The 26,533-nt window shown below is 42.4% G+C and overlaps 1 protein-coding gene across 14 annotated transcripts in view; it reads right to left on the reverse strand.

Annotated features, from left to right (window-relative positions):
- The window catches only part of KIAA1217 (KIAA1217 ortholog), a 350,338-nt gene that overhangs the window by 214,840 nt on the left and 108,965 nt on the right, over window positions 1-26,533 (reverse strand). The gene's annotated exons all lie outside the window — the stretch shown is intronic.

Below are 26,533 nucleotides of genomic sequence, written 5' to 3' on the forward strand. Positions count from 1 at the left end.
TTCACAGTTAAGTAGAATCATATAATATGTGATTCTCTCTGAGTAGCATAATGTTTTCACAATATATCCATGATGTAACATGTATCAATACTTCATTCCTTTTTCTTGCCAAATACTATCCCACTGTATTGCTGCTGTTGTTTAGTTGCTAAGTCGTGTAGAGATACCACTCTTTATTTATTTATTCATTCATTAATGGACATTTGGATGATTTCCACTTTTTGTTAATTATGAATAATGTGGTTAGGGACATTCAAGTACAGTTGTGTGGATCCCATTTACATTTCACAAGATGATTAGAGAGGACATTCTTTGATTCAAATGACAGACAATTTCAGCAACAGGACTTCAACAAAATGCTCAAGACCGGGAAATCCATTTTAGTGATATTCTAGCCTCTGCAGTCCATGGGGTAGCAGAGTTGGACGCAAGTGAGAGACTGAACTGAACTGAGCCTCTAACAAATCATTCTAAAAATGACAACCTTCTAAGCCCACAACTTAAGTCATACTTCATTCCACGTTATCATTCATTCTACAAATATTACAACTGCTTGCCAGGTAATGGGTTGGAACTGAAGTCCCGATGGTGAACAAGATAGACTCTGTCCATTTACAGAGCTGAGAGGCATCAAGGAGACTGTTAATTGACCAAACAAATATAATAAAAGCTTATAAATACTACCAGAAAGGAATTACATATCCATTAGAAGGCAGCTAAACACACAGCTGTAGTAGGAAGAGGAAAATGCCAATAAAACCAATACAAATATATACAGGACTTCCCTGGTGGTCCAGTGGCTAAGACTCCATGCTCCCAATGCATGGGGCCTGGGTTCAATCCCTGATTAGGGAACTAGATTCCATATGCCTCAACTAAGAGTCAGAATGCCACAAATAAAGAGCCCAAGGGCTGCAAAAAAGATCAAAGATCCCATGTGCTGCAAGTAAGACCTGGCACAACCAAATAAATAAATAAAAATAAATATTTTTTAAAAATACACTCAGTTGAAAGCGATCCCAACGTTCATCTCCTTCACCGCCTAGTTAACATCCAAAGTCAAACATTTTATAAATGTATCAAATGTACTCATCCCCAAAATATAGTTGCTCATACTTTTAAAGATCTCTTAGAAGGAAACATACATTGTTCCTCACAACCTTATCTCAACATTTTTTAAGGGTCATACAATCTTTAAATCTATTCCAAATCCTTTATTCAGGTAAGTCTTTGCCCTCCTTTTCATTAGAAGAAATATAAAACCTATCACTAATGTGGCTTTTTAAAAAAGTCCTTTAGATACTTAACATTAATAACTTATCACTGGGGACTTCCCTAAAGGTCAAATGGTTAAGACTCTGTGCTTCCAATGCAGGGGGTGTGGGTTCAATCCCTGATCAGGGAATTAAGACCCTGGCAGGCCAAAAATATTTAAAAAAAAAAAAAAAGTCACTTTATTCAAGTTTTGTTTCACCTGGGCACTTTATTTTTCCCAGTTTGTTAACCATCCTTATGACTCTTTTCAATGTCTTCACTCTTACTGCAGAGCTAAGACTAGATCCTTGCTTACCCAAGGCTAAGACCTAAACTTACTAAAAGGTCCTCTGTTACCTGATCTTGTAGGTTGGCCTATTGATTTTGAGCTTTGTACCTACAAGACCTTCTCTTAAACTATTCTTAGAGGGTAGCTGGCCCAGAAAAAAAGGCAACTTGCAGGGCTCAGAAAGAAACCAACTCAACACTGCTTTGGGTAAAAAACATACCATCAGATAAACTAAAAATGTATACCTTCTAAGCATGCATTCAAATCAGGACCATCATGAGGCTTATATATGAAAATGCAAGTATTCTCCTATGCCCCGTACCCTTCTTCCCTGACCTTATCTTCCACTACTTCATTTATAACCATGCCTCCCAAATGGCCAAGACCATCCTGACCTAAATCGCTCCCTTCTCCCCATTCCCACCAGCAGCCTGGTCATGTTCTGTGTTTCCTGCGCATTTTACAGGTTATAGAACATTTTGAATAAGCACTGGATCTGGTACTGATCACTTTTTAACTGTCTCACTATGACCCTTTTTACCCATTCCACCAAGAACATTAGTTCCTATTTAAACACACTTTCAATATGCTCCGATGGGTAGCCACTTAGCTCAAGATTTGTGTAGTGAATACTAATCACTTCTGGGACTCCACTGGTAGTTCGGTGGCGAAGGCATCGAGCTCCAAATGCAGGGGGCCCAGGTTCCATCCCTGTTCAGGGAACTAGACCCATAAACAACAACAATACAAACACACATACACACATGCAGCCTGCTCACAGAGCCTTCCTCCAGCTCTTCTGATAATGTTCCCTACTCCCGCTCAATACTACCAGATTCTACTAAAACAATGAAGTTATGCTTCTATGCAGGGGGAAAGGTAGACAACTTGGCCTATCGCTGTCATTTAAAACCAACTCCTTCCTCTGGGGAACAGAGAAACAACATTTCCCTGTCTTGTTATTTCTGATGTACTTAAAGAAGGTCCCCCTTGATGTGTTTTGAAAGTTGCTTCTCATTTCCTGCTCGAGCTCTGCTGCTGTTTCTTTGTCCTCCTCCTGGGCCCTCTGCCAGGCCCCTGCTTGGCACAGCATTCCTGTTCAGGTCTCAGCTATTCAAGCACTTCTCTGTTCATCCCATTGGGTTTCCTCCTGCCTTCCCTACCTTCCTGAGACTCGCCTCTTGTTGTTTCCTGTACCTAAGTTTCATTAAAGCACAGTCGGGACCGCAGGATTCTCCTGTCTTTTTCTATTCAACCTCTGTAGTGAGAGTTTCCTCGTAAATACCTGAAATCCACTTTCACAAATTGAAGTGTATTAATACTGCTGTTGCTTAGCCACTGAAGATCCTAAGACTAACGTCTTTCACAATCAGACACACATCTAATGCTACGTTTGTAACAGGCATCTTCATGGACTTTTCTGCTTTCATCTCTAAAACGACCCCGCTGTTTCTCTAGGAGTTGATTTGGATCCATAAGGCAGAAGAGGGCAAGGAGACCCCTGACACCACCCAGACAGATGACAGGGTCAGAGGTTCAGAAAGCCTGCACTCCTCTTCTCTTAAATGAGAGATCTGCATCAGGATTCCTTGGAAGGGTTCTCTTCGCCTTTTCTAAAAAGTTTCTTTGGAAACTATGCGCTTCCTGACTGATGACCTCCGTTTATATCTTCTTAAGTCACTAAAAGAATTGTTCAAAGGGTCAAACAGCCTTACTTTTAAGTTCCTAGTTATTCTTAAAACAGTCCATGCTTTTGAGTCTCATGTAAGTTATACATGAGACAAATCAAACAAGGCCTTAAATCAACAAGAGAGATTCTTTTACCCTTATTTTTCCTTATTTTTTAAAAGTATTTCCTATATTTTATGCAAACCCAGGAAACCACACTCGCTTAGTGCATTTGCCTAAGTGCATTCTCCATTATTATTTCTTTGCTAGCTAATGGCTTATTCTCCAAACCTGCTCAAGATCCTTTTGGTAGCATATTAATATTCAGTAATCAAATAATTACCTCTTATGAGTGCCTACACTGGGAGAAAGGCACAGCACTAACTACATTATATGAATATACTTAGATGTCAATAAAGCCAGTATCATAAGTATTCATAATCTTAATTAACTGGTGAGAAGATGAAGGCTCAGAGAAGTTAAATAACATCTGGTTTGCTAAATACAGGAGTGTTTACACTCAACCTCCCACTGACGTGCTCCATCAGAGGGGACACTCTATCACTGCTCCCTTAGGTCTGTAAAGGGCTAGTTATCCAACAAGAGATGTTCTTACATCTTAAGACAATTTACTTTTCTTCTTTGGCTCTAGGACAAGGGGAGTACTCTATAGGGTTTTACCCAGAGAAGAGATTTTTCTCATTAAGAGTACAAGAAGTCTTACTTTCCCTGAGTAACAAGCACAAAGGGATGGATAGTTTAACACAGTACGAATAAATATGTTATAAATCATAACAGTGCTATTAGTGAATCCTATCAAACAATACCATTAGCTTTGAATCTTGGAAAGATACATACAAAAGGACAGCGATTTCCTATCTCACGCTGCAAATTCAATTAACAAAACTGGGACCCCAGCTTATACAGAGATATATACGGAGACCAGTTCAGCACATGGAATCACAGAGGTCCTAAGACAAGCTATGAATAGAGACATAAATGTGGGTCTCAAAAATAAAGAGACAAAGCTATATTTAATTACACTGTTCCTGAGGACATTTTGTAGCTATGAAGAGAAGAGGGATACAGTCATGGAAATTTGAAAACAGGATATCAAGTACTCATTTATTCCTAGTAAATAAAAAATAAGGACACTGACATCTCTGTTAGTAGAGCTGTTTGACTGCTCAGTGGCCCCCGTTTGGGTCCCAATCAGAGGGTCACAGGGTCACACACAAAGATGACTCACACTCCAGGACAGAGGGTACCACGACCACATGCAGCAGACGGAGAACATCAGGCCCCAGCACGCTGGGACTGAGAAATACAATGCACAGACCTAAGGTTACACTCTGGGGGACTAGGGGTTCAATCCTGCCTCTGCCATTTGTTTGTTCTGATCCCAGGCAAGTTATATATGCCCGCTGTGCCTCTATTTCTTCATCTGTGAAATGGGAATCAAAACAAAAGTAAGGAAAAAACAGAGGGTATTTGGGACTGCCCCAGCAGTCCAGCGGTTAAGATTCCACCTTCCAATACAGTGGACACGGGTCTGATCCCTACTCAGGGCCTAAGATCCCACATGCCATGTTGCTGTTGTTTTTATTCAGCTGCTCAGTTGCATCTGACTCTTTGCGACCCCGTGGACTGTAGCATTCCAGGCTTTCCTGTCCTTCACCATCTCCTGGAGTTTACTCAAACTCATGCCATGTGGTGTGGCCAAAAATCTTTTTTTTTTAAATGGGCCTTGAGAGGTATTAGCACATAATAATATGTAAAGCATGGAGGACTCAATGAGCAATTCCCTTACATTTATACTGAAAGGGGACTTTTACGCAAATTAAGAAAATAGCAAAAAAGCAAAATTAAAAATCACACATGTAACCACATTTTAGGAAAGACTGCTAAACATCTCACTTTCTTGATATGCCAAAACTGGGTATCACAGTGATGCAAGTCTGTCGAGCTAGTACTTATGAAACATCGATAACTGGCATCTTACTTTGCCTTGTGAAGATAACACCCATGAAAGGTTTTTTTAAAAATGCTCACAAGGGACTTGCTTGGTGGTTCAGTGGCTAAGACCATCCTCCCAATGCAGAGGGCCCAGATTTGATCCCTGCTCAGAGAACTAGGGGCTTCCCTGGTGGCTCAGAGGTTAAAGCGTCTGCCTGCAATGCGGGAGACCTGGATTCGATCCCTGGATTGGGAAGATCCCTTGGAGAAGGAAATGGTAACCCACTTCAGTATTCTTGCCTGGAGAATCCCATGGACGGAGGAGCCTGGTGGGCTACAGTCCACGGGGTCGCAAAGAGTCGGACACAACTGAGTGACTTCACTTTCAGGGAACTAGATCCCACATGCCGAAACTAAGATTTCACATATAACCATGAAGATAGGAGATCCTGCATGCAACAACTAAGACTCAGCGTGGCCAAATAAATAAATATTTTTTTAAATAAATAAAATTCTGACATACCTAGGCTAGTTCTCACCAAAGAAGAAGCGATATCAATTTAGAAGACTACCACTAGCTTGCATCCTTTCTTAAATAAATGCAATGAGTCTGCACTTTTCATCTTTCAGAAAACAAAAACCAAACATTCTGCTATCTTGAAATGTCAAGAAACAAATATAACCAATGAAAGGAAGTCTAAAAGTGGTATGCACAAAACAGTTCCAATGTGGACAAGAATTTGCCATCTTACTCTGCTTACAATTATTAAGCATTATTAACACGCCATCAGCTGTTGCATATCACTCTCTTCCCTGCTGCTGCTGCTGTTAAGTCGCTTCAGTCATGTCTGATTCTGTGCGACTCCATAGACGGCAGCCCACCAGGCTCCCCCGTCCCTGGGATTCTCCAGGCAAGAACACTGGAGTGGGTTGCCATTTCCTTCTTCAATGCATGAAAGTGAAAGAGAAGTCACTCAGTCATGTCCGATTCTTACTGACCGCATGGACTGAAGCCCACCAGGCTCCTCCGTCTATGGGATTTTCCAGGCAAGAGTACTGGAGTGGGGTGCCATTGCCTTCTCTGACTCTCTTCCCTAGTTACCCAAAAAACACCATTCTATCTCAACTGTACCCTTCCTTATGTAAGAGAATTTTGAGAACCAGTATTAATTCATATAATTGGGAGAGGAACCAAATCATTTCTATTTATTTCCATTTCCTCCTCACTGCAAAATAAGAATGCCACAAACCAGTATGTGGACAGCCCATTTTCAAAAATGCAAAAACAGAGGAGTAGGAAAATCCTTTTTTGTTTGAGATAATACATGACCAACAAATCAAGAAGCATGACATTTAATAACACAGCCCTGTTCACATCTATTTGTTTTTGGTAACCATGCCCTTCACACCTTTACATTTGAGAAATGTTAGAGCTCGCTGGAAAAAAATGAATTAGATAAGTACAACACCTGTGTTACAAAGCTTTTGCCAGATTTGCTCAAACTAAGCTCTCATAAGTATTTGTATGGCATGAGCTAGACCAAAATATTCCACCATCAAAAAAAAAAAAAAAAAAAGTAGCACTCTTTTTAATTCTTAACTGGGGAAAGGGTAGAGGAAGCAAGTAGAATTTTTGCGACTTAAGGTTCTCACCTATAAAATGTTAATTTCAAGCTCCTGAAGATTTGTAAGATAACAGCTTATAGGAAGGAAAATTTCCAACTTACAAAATCTAACAGCATCAATCCAACTACTCTAGTGATGAAACAGCTTGATGGAAAAGATAAAGAAGTAAAAAGTGAATGTAAAGTAAGGTCCCTTTACTGTCTCAGGTATTCAAAGTCCTTATAATCAGCTGTCCCCAACCCTTTTGGCATCAGGGGCCAGTTTTGTGGAATAGTTTCAGGATGTTTCAAGTACATATTTATTGGGCACTTTATTTCTGTTATTTTTACATTATGATATATAATGAAATAATTATACAACTCACCATAATGCAGAAATAGTGGGAGCCCTGTGCTGGTTTTCCTGCAGCTAGACGGTCCCATCTGGGGGTGATGGGAGAGCGATGGGGAGTGGCTGGAAATACTGATGAAGCTTCTCTCATTTACCTGCCCACCGCTCACCTCCTGCTGTGCGGCCCAGTTCCTAACAGGCAAGGACCAGTACCAGTACACAGCCTGGGGGTCGGGGACCTCTGCTAACAATGGGACTTTCATCCAGACAGTCCTGGAACTTGCTGAAATAGGAACAATGCTCCCTGCCAAGGCTTTAGGGTAAGTTGTGGCTCCTTTAATTGGTATATTTACAACTTAAATAGTTTGTTCCTGGGGCTCACTGCTGAGTTGTCATCATTTCATATACATGAAAAGATTTCAATGTCTAACAACAATAATAATTTCATATCTTTAAAAAATTAACAAACATCTTATAGCCATTACAAACAAAATGACATTAAATAATAAAAACTACTATTTTAAAGGGGCTTCCCTGGTAGCTCAGCTGTTAAAGAATCTACCTGCAATGTAGGAGACTCCAGTTCTATTCCTGGGTTGGGAAGATCCCCTGGAGAAGAGATCTGTCAAAAGATAGAAACTCATTTCTGTCTACCTGTAGGATGGGATTTTTTTTTAATGCTTTTTGAACTTTTTGAATTTCCCTAATGGATGTGATTTACTTTAAAAAATTATTTCCAGAGGACTAGATATTAATTCTCACCTTTATTTACTATGATTTGCTTTTCAAATGAGTAAAAAAGAAATTTTTTAAAGGGACAGATTTTTTTTCCATTTATTAAAAACACTTGAGCTTTAAAAACATTACTAGCTTCAAAGTGAATGAAGGATGATAAACAGCGATTTCCCTGGTGGTCCACTGGTTAAGAATCCACCTTCCAGCGCAGGGGATGAACGTTCAATCCCTGGTCAGAGAAGTAGGATTCCCACATGCTTCATGGCAACTGAGCAATGCTCGTAGTGAAGCCGACCTGTCGCAATGGAGACCCAACACAGACCAAAAAGAAAAGGATGATAAATCTACTTTCATCATCTCTCCAACTGCTAACAGAGACTTTTAAATAAAAATCATGCTCCTGAGGTTTTCCCTGATATGAGAATTTGGATATTGGATCTATGGACATCCATCCTCTCCACCATTTGGCCACATAGGGCATGGTTTAAACAGTGCACAGTCATACAGATTGAAGGCATAATGATGAAACCATCAAAAACACTTTCCAATGATCCTTGACCCAACAGGAATCTTATCCTTCAATCTCAATCCACCATCCGCTTCATCAAACCCAATTTAGACTCTGTGGTCCAGCTTCATGAGCAATTCCTTGCAATACCTTCATCTGCCCGACCCTCTGTTGCATTCGTCTGGCAATCCATACAGTTCCAGTCAGGACTTCTCTGGTGGTCCAGTGATTAAGAATCTGCCTGCCAAGGCATGGGACGTGGGTTCTATCTCTGATCCAGGAACTAAGATTCCCACATGCTGCAAGGCAACTAAGGCTGTGTGCCACAACTAGTGAGCTCACGTGCCCTAGAGCCCATGCTCTATAACAAGACAAGCCCATGCACCGCACCTAGAGAGTAGCCCCTGCTTGCTGCACCTAGAGAAAGCCCACTCACAACAACGAAGACCCAGCACAGCCAAAAAGAAAATAAATTCAAAACAATACAGGTTCAACCTAACTATTTCCCATTGAGCTGCTAAAACTGCTGGAAGGAAGGAAGAAAACAAAAAAAAATCTCACACAACTCTGCTTAATGGTCTTAATTTCCTTAACATAAATCTCAAACTTAACTCTGCTAAATGATTCTTCTATGCTTTCCTCATAATTTTACTTTTTTATTTTCCAAGATTACAATCTATTTCATAGAGGGTTTTTTTTCCCCTCAAACTTCCAATATCCTCTTCTTACTCTTAGCTGATCATCTCCCTTTCTGTGTCATTGACAGGTGAGAACTACCTCACCTCTCACCCTCATCCGCCAGATTTACATGCCCACAGATGATGCCTTCCTGGCTGCAAAGATGGAAAAGCTGTCTCTGTTCCTAAGGCTAAGCCTCCCACTAAATCCCAAGGCTTTGTTCAGTTTCTTCCCTCCTACAATCACACCCTTCTTTTCTCTAGATCATTCTCAGGAGCATACAAGCTTATTTTTAACTCTGTTCATCTTATGTTCAAGATTCCCTTTAACTATATAACCCAATGATATACATATGTATGCATGAGGTCTTGTGATCCCATGGACTGTAGCCCACGAGGCTCCTCTGTCCATGAAGATCTCCAGGCAAAGAATACTGGAGTGGGTTGCCATTCCATTCTCTAGGAAATCTCCCAACTCGAGATCAAACCCAGTCTCCCACATTGCAAGCAGATTCTTTACCGTCTGAGCCACACACACACACACACACACACACACACATTTGGTGAAGTGAAACAAAACATTACAGCTCTTACAAAGATGACCTATCCTTTACCTGAGTAGCTCAAAGTAAGTGAAAACCAAGTAATTTTCAGGGAAGTACTTAGCTGGAGAACACGCTGTTTCATTGACAATGAAACGCATAAATGGAACAAAACTGCATAGAGCATGAACAAAATCTAAAACAGAAATATGAGTGTAATTACTTGGCATTACCAAAGGAGCTTTTCTTTACAACTTCATTGGAAGGGTGAAGAGAGAGTGGCCTCTCTCTCAAAGCCATAGATGCCTGTGTAAATCTTCTGAGAAAGAGGTGGGGTAAGTCACTGAGGTGGTTGGGAATGGTACCCTCTGTTTATTCTGGGTTGATGGGTTCTAGGAAAAAAGAACAACGGTGTTCTCTTAGAAACATCGTGAGTGGGCCTGGGAACTGGACTGGCCTGCCTCCAAGGGATGCCTGGGAGAGAGACAATCCTCAAAAATGCTAACATATATAGTATGGATACAAAGGAGACTCGAGCCTATAGCACACAACTTAGGAAAGAAAGAGGCAGAAGACCACTGTGGAACTTCAATGGTGGTCCAGTGGTTAAGACTCTGCCTTCCAATGCAGAGGACATGGGTTTGATCCCTGGTTGGGGAACTAAGATCCCACATGCTGGGGGGCAACTAAGGTCACAGGTAGCAACTAGAGAGTCCACGTGCTGCAACAAAGATCTAGTGCAGCCAAAAAAAAAAAAAAAAGGCAAGTACTGCAGACAAGCAAGTGAAGGGCGAATCCTAGAAACATCCTTATGCCATCTCTGAATTCCAATGTCGGTAATAATGTTCACTGCCAGGATAAACTCCTTTTGTTAACAAAAGGATCATTAGGGCTTCCCTAGTGGTCTATTGGCTAAGAATCCATGTCTGCCTGCCAAGGCAGGGGACATGGGTTCGATCCCTGGTTCAATTCCACAGGCTGAGAAACAGCTGAGTCCACGAGCCACAACTACTGAAGCGGTGAACCGAAACAAGACAGCCTGTGCTCTGAAACGAGAGAGGGCACCGCCCGTGCACCACGACTGCAGATTAGCCCCTGCTAGCCATGACTAGAGAAAGCCCACTTGCAGCAAGCAAGTTCCAGCACAGCCCAAAGTAAGTAAATAAATCAATGAATCTTTTAAAAAATAAAAGGATCATTAAAAGTTTTCAATGGCATGCAAATTTTTATTTAATTTTATTTAAACTTATTTTAATAAGTTAGGCAATGGACCCATGAGGAATCTAAAAGAGGGTGCTGGATAGGGAGGTGGCAGTAACCCACCCTTGGTACCGAGAGTCCCACAACAGTAAACCATCAATGCAACCAGTTAGAGAGGATGGGTGACTTAACCAGTACACACTTTCCCACCTGTAAGCTCAAATAATTCTAGAACTCTGGATCGGAAGAACGAGAACCCCAAATCCTACCCCAGAGGATATAATTCAAAGAACACAAATCTATACCAAAAAAATGGCACAGGGAAAAAAAAACTACAAAAATACTGAAATTGAGGTTAGGAGAGAAACCAGCAAATTAACAGGTTTCTGTGTTTTCTTCATCACCACGCCAAAGTGTACATACACATCCACACCTGTCCATTCACGTCCACATCCAGAGCGAAAACTTCTGTCCCATTACTTACTACTGTTTTCCTCCCTCTGCATCAAGAGCATAATTTTCTCTAATCTTATAGCCAGACCAGACAAATTGGTGCATTACAGAATCAACTAGCTGCTTGTAATTAGTCTTATCTGAGAGGTTTAAGAGGATCCATCCATATTGTGCTAAAAATGCAGATGGTAAAGGGTATGTATGGTGGCTGAGTCACCATTAACTCTGGGAGCTTGGTGACAGCCCTGTGTTCTCCCCAGGGTCTCATTTGTAAGTTGAAGGGCTGAAGAGATGACCTTCCCACTCTCATTTTCATCTGCTCCCCGCAGGGACCACACACCTCATCTCATCTCAGTCCTATATATCCCCCCAATTGTTCCCAATTTATCCATGACCCCAGCAACTGATGATGGTGGACACGGCTGAATTGCCATAGCCTGCCTGAATTTTCCTCCCTGAAATCAAAGAGCTAAGCTCCAAACCTGAAACGGAAAAGAAAATCCCAAAGACAAGATTCTATCTTCAAAGAACTTGCAAATCATGGCTCCACATGTCTGTTACGAGGGAATAATGGAAGAATGAAGACCAGTCAGAAAACAGCTTCAATTTCAAACTGCTCATTTCCAGGTGACTTTGGCAGTTTCTTGATAAACGGAAATGAGGATTTCTAGGATTATTTCAAGTTGAGAAGGTGGCACCTGACCAGCACTTTGACGATCACTGGCTTATACCTCCCTCAACTCAAGTTCTGAACAGCCAGTGTCTGGAGCAGGGTGGGGGTCTGGGGGTCAAGCTCATGATCAACCCAGGAGGGGAAGGCTCTTTCAAGCACTCCATGAATAAAAGCACATATAAGCATTGTTATGAACAAACATGATGATCTTAGGCATCTATCCAAGAAGTTAACATAGCAGCAGTACAAGTTTGCAAGACTTGACAAGACCAGGATACAAACAAGTATCAACATTACCTTTCAAAAAAGTAGGGTCTAAGACACAAGAGTCCTGAAGCAGCAGAACTACGAAATAAACAACTAATGGGCCACAGCTTGGAAAGAAAAATCCAAGAATTCTTAATAATACTCCCACCCTGCACTCAACCTTTTGTTTGTATTTTCTTCTCCATACTTAGTGGCTAGTCAGCCCAAGAGCTAATGCTTAAGTCTGCAACATTTAATCATTTATAATAAAATTATTTAAAACTTATGATTAAAATTCCAAAATCACGGCAGATGGTTGACTGTAGCCATGAAATTAAAAGACATTTACTCCTTGGAAGAAAAGTTATGACCAACCTAGACAGCATATTAAAAAGCAGAGACATTACTTTGCCAACAAAGGTCCATCTAGTCAAGGCTATGGTTTTTCCAGTGGTCATGTATAGATGTGAGAGTTGGACTATATCGAAAGCTAACTGTGGTGTTGGAGAAGACTCTTGAGAGTCCCTTGGACTACAAGGAGATAAAACCAGTCCATCCTAAAGGAAATCAGTCCTGAATATTCATTGCAAGGACTGACGTTGAAGCTGAAACTCCAACACTTTGGCCACCTGATGCGAAGAATTGACTCATCTGAAAAGACCCTGATGCTGGGGAAGATTGAAGGCGGGAGGAGAAGGGGAGGACAGAGGATGAGATGGTTGGATGGCATCACCAACTCAACAGACATGAGTTTGAGTAAACTCTGGGAGTTGGTGATGGATAGGGAGGCCTGGCGTGCTGCAGTCCACGGGGTCACAAAGAGTCGGACACCACTGAGTGACTGAACTGAACTGATGATTAAAATTATTATTCCTCCTTTAGTTTTTTAGAAACACTTTTGTTCATAACTCTAACATTATGACACCTGAGCTCTGGGACTTGAAGAAGAAATATGACAAACACCTTAAGTGAGTCCCACTGACACACACCCCCACCCCCAAAAGAAGACTGCCATTTGGATCTTAATGCCACACAAATGTTTTCTTCCAGAGAAACAGATTCAGTCAGTAATTTTTTCCTCCCTAGCACAGCTGGTTTTTACATGGCATTATAAAGCAGATGGAATGCTAATAACCAAAAGCCAGAGGGTTGATTAGGCTGTTTGCAATCTGCACTTCTCAAATAAAGAACTATTCCTAAAAAGTAAAGGTCATTTAAAATGAATTGTATTCAATAAAGAGCTTCGGTAGGAACACCAGGGCTGGCTATTATTGACTATCACGAGATTCTTCTGGCAAAGCAGAAATGCAGCCTTGTCAAGGGATCTCTCCTGGCATGGAAGGATGGACTCAACTGAACTCTCGTTCACCTGACTTGGTGAACAGCATGCACGAAACGTCCAGTGTGTGTGTAGAAACTGAATGTATGTATGGGTTAATCCATTAATCCTATGTTCACTAAGATGCTTCTGGGTCAGGAGAAGGCCGGGCTCAAGAAGCAACAAAGATCTGAACCCAGGTTCATGTCCCCACAAACGAAAGAGGGAAGGGTCACTTGTAAGGCACGGCTCTCTCTGAAGCCATCTAAAAAAGTTGCTATATCCAGTCATGAGTGGCTGGTCTATAGTATGGTCCCTTCATTCTGAGCCTCCCTTCTACCTCTGCTTTGCTCAAAGCAGAGCGAAGATGAGTGTCCACTATCTTCCAGAGTCTCACCTGAGCAGCAGGTGAAGCAGGACCCAGGGAAGAGCTGATGCTTCTTGGAGGTGGGACCGACATCCACCCACCTTGCTTGCTTTGAAGGACAGTTGCCCAGATGTGACTGAAAGACCCTTCTGGCCCACGTGCACAGATTACTCCAAATACCTGAATTCTGGTCACTGGAATAACCCCTTGGCCACACCAGGGTCATCTTCTTCACTGGGACCTCCCTGCCCTTCACACTGTCCTTCCCTCCTCCTGGTGCCTGGAGGCCTTCCCATCACTGAGCAGCGTGGGCTCCTCACTGCTGGCTGTACCATGTGAGTCTCAGCACTCCGGAGACCATGCACGCCTGAGCCCAGCATCACTGCAGCCTGGCCCCTGCTGCAGACACACTGGGACTGAGTTTCTGCGTGTCGCCCACTCCTCTGTTGTTTTTGGTTTTGTTCGTTCGATGGTGGTAAAATAAACATGATATAAAATTACAGTCCTTACCATCTTCCAGTGCATGGTTTGGCGGCATTCAGCACATTCACGCTGCCGTGCAACTGCTACCACCATCCATCTCCAGAGGGCTTTCCAGGCTGCGGAAGCTCCCTGTACCCACGCACTCATGGTAATCACTAATCATTCTGCTTTCTGCCTGCATTTCTCTACTCGAGGTACCTCACAGAAGTGGAATCCTGTTTGTCCTTCCATGACCGAGTTAGTTCACTTAGCATAATGTCCTGAAGGTGCATCCATGTTGTAGCATGTAACAGGACTTCATTCCTTTTTAAGGCTGAATAATATTCCACTGGGCTTGCCAGGTGGTGCAAATGGTAGAGAGCCTGCCTGCCAATGCAGGAGATGTAAGAGATGAAGGTTCGATCCCTGGGCCGGCAAGATCCCCTGGAGGAGGGCATGAATCCCATGGACAGAGGAGCCTGGCAGGCTACAGCCTTGCGACCAGGGGTCGCAAAGAGTCGGACATGACTGAAGCGACTTAGCGTGCATGCATGCAATATTCCATTATGTGTGCACACCCCATATTATATCTATTCTTCCACTGGTAGACACATGGGCTGTTTGGCTGTCATAAATAATCCTCCCATGAACTTAGGTGCACAAATGTCTTTGAGTCCCAGTTTTCAATTCTATTGAGTATATACATACCATGAAGTTGGACTGTTGGGTCATACAGTAATTTTATTTGTAACTTTTTTTTTTTTTTTTAGGAACTATCACACTGTTTTCATAGCAGCTGCATCATTTCTTCTATAGTTTCTAAGATGTTCCTGGCTGTCTGTGAAGGGAATGAGAAGGTGGAAAACCACTGGTGGGCCCCTCAGAACCACCTCCATCCCACTATATCAATGAATGGCGACTGCTACTGAAAGCTGTCTTGTTTTTACACACACACACACAAAAAAGCAGTTGTTTTTTCTCAATCAGTTCTGGTTTTTCTGATAAATGGTAAGGTGCTATGATGCTCTGAAAACAGCCCAAATCGGTACTTACAGTTTAATACGGGGCTCCTGAAGATAATACTTCAACCAAAAAGGAATGAAAAGTGTAAACCAGGATTAAGAGAATTTTAAAATAAACTTTTACTTTTGAGTCACACTTCGAAAACGTTGCAGCCACACTAAGACCTAAATCTTAATTGTTGACACTGGACTGAAAAGAAAGCAATCAGCAGCAAGCATACAACTTATATCTGTGATTAGCCATTCTAGGTCTGATCTATGGATTTGGGGTAGATGGGTACCAATTTATTTTTCCTCTTTGGAGCGCCACGCATGAAGTGTAATTACAAATTTCTTTGCATTTTCTGTGGTGGGGAATTAAAATCATAACCTTCCTGAAGAACTGGAACGGGATGCTTTTTTATCCTTTAGTTTTTCCTCAAAACAAAAATAGATGCCAAACTGAGTTTCATCTTATATGCAAAATAATCCCAACAGTTCCAGCCACATGACTCTTGGCATCACTGCTTTTACCTGATGAAACCACTAGTGTCAAAATGATAGTAATTTCAAAAAAATCAAGAGCTTTATTTATATGCTTAATTATATCACCTTTCCATTGTGTCACATTGTTTTTTCATTATTATGGGTTTTAGTTAATGCACAGAAAAATTTCCCTGAATGAACACTTCACAAAGCTAGATACCTGAATTTTCTTATGGGCAAATTAATTTCAACAAATGCCAAAAGACTTAAAGTGCTTTGGCAAAGCCTGGTGGCTTTGATGCTGTCTTGAGAAAACTATGGCTTTGATTCAAAGCAGAGCCCCACACAAGCCTCTTTGCTGGGGTCTAGTCCAAGTGTTAAGGCTCACCCGGTGTTCCTCCCAGCTCAACTCACCTGTACAATCCTCTCATCCTCTCCAGGGCCCGCTCCACCCCGTCACCTTCCACCTCCTGCTCTAGATTGAGTGTCCTAAGCTTCTAACTGCAACTTCCTTGTTTGGACTTCTGCAAATCTGCTTCACCTCCCTAATTCTACTGAACATTTCATGAAGAACAGCAAACCTGGAAATAGTTTTTTCTGTTACGTCCTTATTTTACTATCTCCTCTGACCTATTCCTGTCCACGTCCTCCTACCCCCAAAACTAATACTCACTCCCATACTCACACACACACCTCAAGGCTGAAACTGGACAGAAGAGGAAAAACTAAAAAATAAGAAGATCAGGTATGCTGAGTAACAAGAGAGCTAGAAAGCGTTTTTTTCATAGTTGTAAATATATCTTTTTTCATTATACAATGAAGACATAGACATGTTAAAAAAAGTTGGAAAAGAGAGAAAGGGTGAACATGTTACTATAGCTCCACCCTCCTAACTCTGCTGACCATGCAGAAAGCAGAGAGTATTTCCTCCTGCCTTCTGTCCTGGGCCTGAACTTGTTTCTTCGCTGGGATCATATTCTCCCTGCTCTGTGCAAAGCATGCATCAGCTCTTTCCTATGCCTCCAGTCTCCACCAGACTTGCCCCTGAAAAGCTCCTCTGCCTCTGCCTCTTCCTCGCAGGTGTTCTCTGGGGCTCATCTCTGCTCTTAGTCTGAGCTCATCTCATCCCCGTGGTTCCTGTACACCGGTACGCACAGTTCCCAAAGTGAGTACACAGCTGCCCCGATGTCACAGCTCGTGCACAGATGTGCTGAGGGATGCGTTACATTGCTGAGGGAAATACAGCCATATTTGACACCTGTTGGTCACCATACAAAATACCAGCTTGAGGTAGTTTCCTGTTTCGACATGAAATCACCTACAGTCCTTTGGATGACATCATCGTTTTGAAGCAGGGTTCTGAGAAATGGTGATAAAAAGCAAGTTCAAGGTGGAACAGGAAACGTTGTCCCATCTGTTTCTAAGGCGTGAGAGGCTATGCGGTGCCCAAGGAAGCATGTAATTCCAGCGGTTAGCGTTCTCCAGAGAAGCAGAAGCAGCACGATATGTGTGTGTACACAGAGAGAGACTGATTTTAGGAACTGTCTCACGCCACTGTGGGGGTTGGCAAGTCCCAGCTCTGCAAGGCAGGCCAGCAGGCTGGAGACTTACGGAATAGCTGGCGGCACAGCTGAGTCTGGAGACAGGGTTCTTTCCTCCCTGAGAGCCCTTGGCTATTATCTCTTAATGCCTCTGGAAGATTGCATGAGGCCCATCCGCATTATGGAGAGTAATCTGCTTCTCTCAAGGTCTACTGATCCAGGTGTTAATCTTATCTAAAAAATACCTTCAGAGCAACATCCAGACTGGTGTATGACCAAACACACGGGCTTCCCAGGTGGCGCAGCAGTAAACAATCTGCCTGCCAATGTAGGAGACACAGAATCCCTGGGTCAGGAAGAGTCCCTGCAGTAGGAAATGGCAACTCACTCCAGTATTCTTGCCTGGGAAATCACACAGACAGAAGAGCCTGGTGAGCCACGGTCTATGGGGGCTCAAAGAGTCCGACACAACTCAGTGGCTGAGCACACAGCACACACATGGATACTATGCCATGCCAAGTCAGCACATAAAATTAACTATCACCTAAGACTGAAAAAGATAGGGACGTCCCTGGTGGTCCAGTGTTTAAGAATCCATGCTCCCAACGCAGGGGACATGGGTTCGATCCCTGGTCCAGGAAGATTCCACGTGCCATGGAGCAATTAAGCCCATGTGCTACAACTTCTGAAGCCCACACACCTTCGAGCCCGTGCTCCACAACAAGAGAAGCCACGGCAAAGAGAAGCCCGCTCACCGCAGGAAGACTAGCCTCCACTCGCCACTAGAGAACGTCTGCACGTAGCAACAAAGACCCCGCATAGCCATAAATAAAATGTTTTAAGAAAGAAAAAGATACATATATATTTCAGTGTGTACACTTATATTTTCAATCAGCCACTAAATTGTTAGGACATAAATTCTCACTAGGTTGTATGAACTTTATTGCTGAAATGAACAGAAACTGTCAGGTATTTCTTTTGGCCTATGGGCACTGAGGGTGCTGTGAATGGGAAAAAAAGCTTAAGAATACACCTACACATTGCTGGCTGCAGCCCAGTAATCCCCAAATCCAGACAGACATATTCTAAATGCTCATCAATATACACGTGTTCTAAATACATTTCAATATACATGCAGGTTCTAAATGCACATCAACATACATGCATATTCCAAAGCAAAGAATTCCCACAGTTCAGTTCAGTTCAGTTCCGTTGCTCAGTTGTGTCCGACTCTTTGCGACCCCGTGAATCGCAGCACGCCAGGCCTCCCTGTCCATCACCAACTCCCGGAGTTCACTCAGACTCACGTCCATCGCGTCAGTGATGCCATCCAGCCATCTCATCCTCGGTCATCCCCTTCTCCTCCTGCCCCCAATCCCTCCCAGCATCAGAGTCTTTTCCAATGAGTCAACTCTTCGCATCAGGTGGCCAGAGTACTGGAGTTTCAGCTTTAGCATCATTCCTTCCAAAGAAATCCCAGGGTTGATCTCCTTCAGAATGGACAGGTTGGATCTCCTTGCAGTCCAAGGGACTCTCAAGAGTCTCCTCCAACACCACAGTTCAAAAGCATCAATTCTTTGGCGCTCAGCTTCCTTCACAGTCCAACTCTCACATCCATACATGACCCCTGGAAAAACCATAGCCTTGACTAGACAGACCTCTGTTGGCAAAGTAATGTCTCTGCTTTTCAATATGCTCTCTAGGTTGGTCATAACTTTTCTTTCAAGGAGTAAGCGTCTTTTAATTTCATGGCTGCAATCACCATCTGCAGTGATTTTGGAGCCCCCAAAAATAAAGTCTGACACTGTTTCCACTGTTTCCCCATCTATTTCCCATGAAGTGATGGGACCAGACGCCATGATCTTCGTTTTCTGAATGTTGAGCTTTAAGCCAACTTTTTCACTCTCCTCTTTCACTTTCATCAAGAGGCTTTTTAGTTCCTCTTCACTTTGTGCCATAAGGGTGGTGTCATCTGCATATCTGAGGTTATTGATATTTCTCTCCTGGCAATCCTGATTCCAGCTTGTGCTTCTTCCAGCCCAGCGTTTCTCATGCTGTACAACATATGTACAGCCTTGACGTATTCCTTTTCCTATTTGGAACCAGTCTGTTTTTCCATGTCCAGTTCCAACTGTTGCTTCCTGACCTGCATATAGGTTTCTCAAGAGGCAGTAACCTCACTTCAAATGTTCCAAAACTCAATTTCTTATTCCCTCCACCACGTCTACTATCAGTCTGACTTCTAGAAATGGATTTTTTAATCCTCACCACTCCTCTTCTCCATAAACCATCCCAATCCACCCACAGCATGGTATGTTCTTGAAGCATAATACAATGATTTTCACCTAGGTCACATTTTCTTATAAAAATAAAATTAAATATGGATTAAAGCCCTTATCACAAATTATGGGCTTATAACTTCTACAGGTAGAATGTTTATTTTTTACTTCTTTCACATCTTCATATTTAGAAAAAGCAGTCAAGATAGCTTAGGAAAAGTACCTAGCCTGGTGATAAGTAAGGATTTATTTTTAAGGGAAATTCTCCTTGATTTATATAATGACAACACTTTGCCCCTACTGAAACATTTTGGAGGCAGAGATTTCATTAAAGTGAGTCTTGATATTATATTGATGCTGCTCAGTTGCTCAGTCGTGCCTGACTCTTTGCGACCCCATGGACGGCAGCACACCAGGTTTCCCTGCCCTTCACTATCTCCCAGAGCTTGCTCAAACTCATGTCCCTTGAGCCTGCGATGCCATCCAACCATCTCATCCTCTGTCGTCCCCTTCTCCTCCTGTCCTCAATCTTTCCCAGCATCAGGGTCTTAAAAGCTATCTCATAATAATAGACTTGAGCCCCCTCTCCAAGCCCCACCTCTGTTCTAGTGTAGAGTCCAGCCTCACCCACATAGCTGATGTGTGGGTGGCTTAAAGACAAATATAACATTTGACCTTATAAAGCAAAAACCACAGGGAGAAAATGTTCAGAAAACCAAAATCAGACATTCAATTTATCTATTTTTCCCCTGAGAGCATAAGTATTGCTGAGTGAAAGACAGTCAACTATCACTGTAGAGAAAACTTTGATTGAAAACATTTTCACTTATTTCTCATAATTAGAGTTGGAAACTACTAGAAGTTATTTCCTCTGTTATTTCATCTTTGTTGGCAATATTTGCTCTATTGAATAAAGATGTGTTCCATCATGCATAATAATAGTTATGGAACTGCACTCTTGAGATACCAAGGCAATGTGATTTTTCTCTTTTAAGAAGGGAGATTTCTTATTCATTGAAGGCAGTAGGTTTGCTATTTAAAAGAAGCCAACCCATTCAAATGGGGCTTCTGCTATCACCAGCCCTCAATATACCTAAAGACGCACACAGCGCTATAAAAAATTCAGTACTCTAGTGGAAACAAACATTAAAAGGTTAAAAATAAACAATAACCTGGGGAAAGTCCATAAAGTATTTGGTGAATGCTAAAAATTAGGAAGTATTACCATTTGAAGGTATTTATCTAATAGAAAAACAAGTCCACACTACGAGATTTACAGTGAAGGCAGCAAAAAACAAGTGAACTCAAAATTGGGGCTTTGGGGATAAGCAAGAAATCTGATATAAAAACATACTTGACAGAAGAACAGCACAGTGAAATGTATTTATATTTCTCTGTGAAAGTATGTTCTCGGTTTATTCTCTTTGGCCAATGTATACATTTTTGGGCAATGAACTAGGGAAAAATCTATAGGCTGACTTATACACTGCAGTATTTTTGGTATATGAATTTCTCCACCCGGCCGACGTTTATAATAATTTATAATCGCAGCATTTTCTAGACTACACAATCTCACCAGCCCCCCCAGACATTCAGAATAAACATAACCTGATTTTTCCAACACTACTGTTAAAAATAAAAGGACCACACAGTGAGTATCTCTCACTGTCACAAGAACCATTGGAACAAGTTGTTTTCTTTAAATTCATTTCATTCCAAGACTTTGGAAAATTAGCAATTCTCCATAGAAGATCGTAAAATACAGGAACCAGAAGGGATACGTGGGCATCTAGTCACTGGCTTGGAAACATACTACTTCTTAAAAATTTACAATGTTGGGTTAGTTTCAGGTGTACAGGAAAGTGATTCAGGTTTACATACATATACAGAAAAAATTTTCAGATCCTTTCTATTATACGTTTATTACAAGATACTGAAAATAGTTCTCTGTGCTATACAGCAGATTTCTGTTATTTATCTATTTTATATGCGGTAGTGTGTATTTGTTAATCCTAAACTCTCAGTTTATGCCTCCCTCCCCTTGCCTCTTTGATAATCATAATTTGTATTCAATATCTGAGTCTATGCTAAGATTTCATATATAAATGATATCATGATATGTGTCTTTGACTTATTTCACTTAGTAAGATCATCTCTAGGTCCATTTATGTTGCTACAAATGTACTATCTTTTAAAAAATTTTGAGTTGTAAAACGTTTCTCTGGGCAGGTAAAAGTGATGACACTTTGGCTGAAGAAGGGGGTGGGAGGCTGGAGGTGGGGACAGGGGGTGCCCCATCTTTTTCAGCTCACCCTCTGAGCCGGTCTGCAAAAACACAGAAGACACTGAAGGGAGTGAGACACATTCTGAAGGCATTTTGGAGGCATTTTCTAGAAAGAGAGTGTCAAGAGTTGATAGAGTCAGCCAGACATGAACACAGGGTTACTGGAACAAGTCCACGCTGTACTATAAAAGAAGTTCAAGAACATGCAGAATTTCACCTGCTTAATACTTTGAAGTGTAATGCTAAAGTTTACAGTCAAATCCACTCTCACACAGGGTGACAACTCAACCTGGTTTGCCCAGGACTTTCCCAGTATGAAAACTGGAAGTTGCATGTCCCGGGAACCCCATCTCTGCCAGCAAAGGGGGACAGGGACCATTACTTACTCTACCTCCCACATAATACTATATAAAATCACTTCCGCTAGCAACTGGCCTCATTCTGAAGTGAATCAAACCACAGCCATCCAAGAACGGATGAACAGCCCAGACTGAACGCTTTGGCCACCTGATACAAAGAATTGACTCATTGGGAAAGACCCTGATGCTGGGAAAGACTGAAGGCAGGAGGAAAAGGGGGCGACAGAGGATGAGATGGTTGGATGGCATCACTGACGTGATGGACATGAGTTTTGAGTAAATTCTGGGAGTTGGTAACGGACAGAGAAGCCTGGCGTGCTGCAGTCCATGGGGTTGAAACGAGTCGGACATGACTGAGTGACTGAACTGAAATGAGGAATACCTATTGGAGTAGACACATTACCTAAAGAAGAAGAAAGAAACCTGGTATTTCCTACATCATAAGGATGTGTACCGAACATATGAAAAGCACTAGACTGGGTTCCACCTCATCTTTTAGGTAGAGAGGGATACCCAAAGTGTTTTAAAGAGAGCATTTTCAGCTTAGTAAACAACTGTCTTCTATACTATTGTCATTATATCTGACCTCTTTTTGATAAGTTCCTATATCTATTATTATATAATATCAAGATAAACAGTTTTCATTTAAATGATCAAAGGTTAAAATCATCACCAATAATGAAAACGGATGATGCATAATCTGATACCGTTTCACTGTTCATGTTTTTCAAATACTTAACTTCCATTCTGGCAACAGACACAAGGACAATTGTTTCCATCAGTGGATAGCTCATCTGAAAACATATGAATACTTAGAGCCCAGGGGCAAGAGATGTGGCTGATGTGCTGAGCCAACATGGGATGGGAATAAGTCTGCCCCCTGTGAAAACAGAAGTGCTGTTTTCATGATTCATCAAAGCTGCACCTCCTTCCTTTCAAATACTCTCCAGCACTCAGGATCAACTCTCCAGAGATTAGGTGGAGAAGCATGTAGTTTGCCCTGTGTTTCTATCTCCTCTCACTACAGGATTTTCACTTTTGAAGCAGAAGATCTGACAAAGAGAAGAACTCCTTTTTGTCCTGGAGTCCTGTGAAAATCTTTGGCTCATTTTCACCTTTGAAAAACACTTACTCTCTGTCTCAAATTCGGTTCTCTCTTTCCTTATGGGAGCAGCACTGATTTTTCGCAGTTACCTTTAACATCAGAAGCTGAGGCTTAGTACCACCTCCTCCTCTTTTCTGTATGTTTCCTGTACATTGCCAACAAAGGTCCATCTAGTCAAAGCTATGGTTTTTCCAGTGGTCATGTATGGATGTGAGAGTTGGACTATAAAGAAAGCTGAGCACCCAAGAATCGATGCTTTTGAACTGTGGTGTTGGAGATGACTCTTGAGAGTCCCTTAGACTGCAAGGAGATCCAACCAGTCCATCCTAAAGGAAATCAGTCCTGAATATTCATTGGAAGAACTGATACTAAAGCTGAAACTCCAATACTTTGGCCACCTGATGCGAAGAACCGACTCACTGAAAAGATCCCGATGCTGGGAGAGATTGAAGGCAGGAGGAGAAGGGGAGGACAGAGAATGAGATGGTTGGATGGCATCACTGACATGACGGACTGAGCGACTGAACTGAACTGTACATTGCATGCCTCCCTGCACCTCCCATCTTTTTCTACATCCTCTCCTTTCTCTACATCAGCCTTCCAGAGATGCCTCTGGGAATTGCTGCATCCCACAAAGGAACCCGCCTGCCAATGCAGGAGACGTGGAGATGCGGGTTTGATCCCTGGGTTGGAAAGATCCTCTGGAAGAGGACATGGCAACCCACTCCAGTATCCTTGCCTGGAGAATCCCATGGACAGATGATCCTAGCAGGCTATAACCCAAGAGGTCACAAAGAGTTGGACATGGCTGAAGCAAAACTTAGCAAGACCCTTGGTGCTAGAGATGGTCAGCACCAAGGCTAGATGAAGAACCACCCAAAAGACCCATGTGAGTGGGTTCTTGAGTAAACAATGAGTTTGTTTTGTAGACAGCAGGTGGGAACAAATACCACATCTGAATTTCCATTGACAGTCAAGGGAGCGAAGTGGAACTGGAGGAGGGTTTCTCCCACACACGCCTGTGCTCATAACGCGTGTGAAAGTGCCACCCTGGACAGACGACACGACTTTGCTGAGGGGTTATCCCTCTACAGAGCGTTCCTGGGCTGCCCCTTAACATCACCCATGAGTCTTCACCTTGTTATCAAGATGCTTACATTCAAATGTTAGTCCTCTGCAGATCCATGCAATGGGTTCATTTTACAATATGTAAACAGAACTATAGGAGGGGTTGCATAGGCTTAGCAAGACAGTAAGGATTTTTTTTTTTTTTAATGAAAGAATATAATAACAGGTGTTTTTGAAGCTCTCTTGCTGAAGAGTGTTTTTCAAAGAGAATAAGGTTGGGCCCATCACTCATAAGGACACCCACCAAAACTGTTTCAGTCGGTCTATAAACCAACATTTGACTTCAATATCAGGGTCTATAACCCTCAGTCTGATGCCAATTCCAAGCTGGGCACTGCCATCAGATGGGAAAACTGCCACCCAAAGAATCCTCTCACAAGATGGTTTCACCAGCTTTCTACAAAATAGTCAAAATAAACACATTTCTGCAGGTGGTAGCCAAAGAAGCAAAACAAATATTCTCTAAAACCACCCCCATCCTGTAGGAGGGTGTCTGACATGAAAACACTCCAGAATTTCACATCGACTTTGTACTGAAAAGCTCCATTTGGCTCCAAACTCAGACAGCTTTAGCAACACAACCCACTGATATTTCCACAGCCACCCTTCTTTTTCTCTTAATTGGGCTGTTGATGAGCCTCACACTCAACGTAACAGGCTCTTCCAACACCCCTGTGCTGCTCACTCGGAAATAAGAGCATTCAATCACCAGGTTACTCTTCCCACGCCTGCCAATGGGAGCACACTGTCCTGCGATAAAGTCGGTGCCTGTCAACAGACGGGGCAACGACTTCACTCTCAGCTCTGCTGACAACCTGGGCTCCTGGCAGTGTCCTCAGAGGAACGTTTCTACATCTACCCTCCCAGGTTCCCTGCAAATCAACAGCAGACCTGCAAAATATGTCCCAGGGCCCTGCTGATTTTCATCAAGAGGTTCATTGGAGGAGATGATGGAGGGGAAGCAGAACACGAGTAATGCTAATATTTCCCTTCCTATGTCTTTTTTTTTCTTAAATATCTGACACTTTATCCCACCGTGGTTTTATTTATTTATTTATTTTTTAATTTTGGCTGCACTGGGTCTTTGCTGCAGCACACGGGCTTTCTCTAGCTGCAGTACATGGGGTTACTCTCTAGTTGTGGCACGAGGGCTTAACTGCTCCTCGGCATGCAGGATCTTAGTTCCCCAGCCAGGGATCAAACCTGCATCCCCTGCTTTGGGAGGTAGATTCTTAACCACTGGACCACCCAGGGAAGACTCCCTTCATATGTTATTAAACCAAATCTCTTTCGCCAATTTCCACAGCTGGTGTATCTTTAAATACTAATTTTCAGAAAATCTATGACTTAGGGTTCCACTTTAACTTTCCTGTGGAAGAAAACATATTCAGCCTTCCAGGCACACTTTTATTTATATCCGTCTTTCCTGAAATGACTTGTGGATGGGCCCCAGTTTGCTGGAATCTTCTCCTTGCTTTTGTGTGGAAAAGCTAAGCGAGGGAACGGGCCTCCTGAGCGTAACTCCCCCTACTTTGGAGACAAAGCCTTGGTCTTGAAGAGGAGGCCCGGATTCCACAAATAAACTGTGCTGTTGATATCATCTGCTTCTCCTCATGTCACCTTAGGTATCCAGAGAATCTGACACCAGCCCTGGAGGAACATAAAATTCCACTGCAAGAAGAGTCCACTTTGCAGAGCAGAGAGCTTCTTATCGGTGGGCCAGGGGGTCAGTGTGTCTAAAACAGCTGCTGTGTTTCTGTTCTCTTCCTCCTCCCTCTGCTGCTGAACAAAATTCAGGAGTCATCTGTCATTATCTTTTATTACCTGGTGGCCTTAGGCATATTTCCCTGAAAGCTTCAGTTTCCTCATCTGCAAAATGCAGATAACACTGCAAAAGCACTGGGTTGTTGGAAGGATTAAATGAATTTTGCACATAAAGAGTTCAGAAAAGTGCCTGATACATGGTAAAAGCAAAACAAACATCTACGGCTGTTATTACATATAGTTTTTGAGCAGCCATTTCTTTGGTGGGTTAATATTAATAAA

Source organism: Oryx dammah, unplaced genomic scaffold (genome assembly GCF_014754425.2).
Source record: "Oryx dammah isolate SB20612 unplaced genomic scaffold, SCBI_Odam_1.1 HiC_scaffold_10, whole genome shotgun sequence".
NCBI classification, from domain to species: Eukaryota; Metazoa; Chordata; class Mammalia; order Artiodactyla; family Bovidae; genus Oryx; species Oryx dammah.